Genomic DNA, 1,193 nt, shown 5'->3' with positions numbered 1-1,193 from the left:
GTTGTAATATATGTCTGTCATTGGTCATTCCATAAATGGAAGGGAGTTGCCAAGAAGATCCAGGTGAATTTGAGGTCGGGGTGAAAGGTGTCGGTTGGTGAACTGTTCAACCTCCTCGTGGGACCACGAAGTGACGCCCAACACATTCATCAATGTAGCAGAGGAACAAGTGGAGAGAGGTGCCAGAGTAACTGCGAAAGACGGATAATTCCACATATCTGACAAACAGGCAGGCAGGCATAGCTCGGTGACACGTGGGTGCACATGGCTACCCCTTTGGTTTGGAGGAAGTGGGAGGATTGGAAGGAAAGGTTGTTGAGGGTGAGGACCAGTTCAGCCAGCTGGATGAGGGTGTCGGTGGAAGGGTACTGGTTGGGATGGGGCGAGATGAAGAAACAGAGGGTTTGGAGACTTTCGTCATGGCAGATGGATGTGCAGAGGGACTGGATCTCCAAGGTGAAGATGACACGTTGTCGACCAGGGAAATAAAAGTCTTTAGTGAGATTAAGTACATAAGTGGTGTCACAAACGGAGGTGTGAATTTCCTGGACTGGGGAGACAGGAAGGTGTTGAGGTAGGAAGAGATGAGTTGGGTCAAACAGGCGCAGGAGGAGACAGCAGGTCTTAGGAAGGAGGGAGAATCGGGCAGTGTGGGGTTCAGAGACAATGAGGTTGAAGGCTGTGAATGGGAGATTCCCCAAAGGTGATGAGATTGTGATGGTCTGGGAGATTATGTCATACACTTTCATGCGTATGCGACGAGGTGGCCGAGAGGTTAAGGCGATGGACTGCTAATCCATTGTGTTTTGCACGCGTGGGTTCGAATCCCACTCTTATCGCTATTTTCGGATTATCACACTGTCTTATTGGAATTGGAACTCCAATGGTTAGTTTATCTGCATCGACCAGATTATAAAATCTCCAAGAATAATTTGAGACCGATGCCTGAACTTAACGAAATGTAGACTGAAATGGGATAATGAAAAGGAACGCGATTTTCTTTTCCAAGTCAAGTTGCTGTGAACGTTAATCTTATGAAAGAGATCCAGGGAAACCAAATAACGAGAGATGCGATGTACATCTTTAATGCTATGGGATTCTTAATGAGTGTTTGTCACATGAAATCTGAAGCAGGTTGGGAAGAAGTGATTCATCTTGGTGATATGAGCACAGAGAGACACTACAAAATAATA

At 46.4% G+C, this 1,193-nt stretch overlaps 1 non-coding gene across 1 annotated transcript; it reads left to right on the top strand.

Moving 5' to 3' along the window:
- The first annotated feature begins 757 nt into the window (after positions 1 to 757).
- On the top strand, positions 758 to 839 carry trnas-gcu (transfer RNA serine (anticodon GCU)). The gene has a single exon. It is a non-coding gene; the product is annotated as a tRNA-Ser (tRNA).
- Positions 840 to 1,193: the final 354 nt, after the last annotated feature.

Source organism: Chiloscyllium punctatum, chromosome 18 (genome assembly GCF_047496795.1).
Source record: "Chiloscyllium punctatum isolate Juve2018m chromosome 18, sChiPun1.3, whole genome shotgun sequence".
Taxonomy (NCBI): domain Eukaryota; kingdom Metazoa; phylum Chordata; class Chondrichthyes; order Orectolobiformes; family Hemiscylliidae; genus Chiloscyllium; species Chiloscyllium punctatum.
This window is presented reverse-complemented; position numbering and strand designations above follow the sequence as displayed.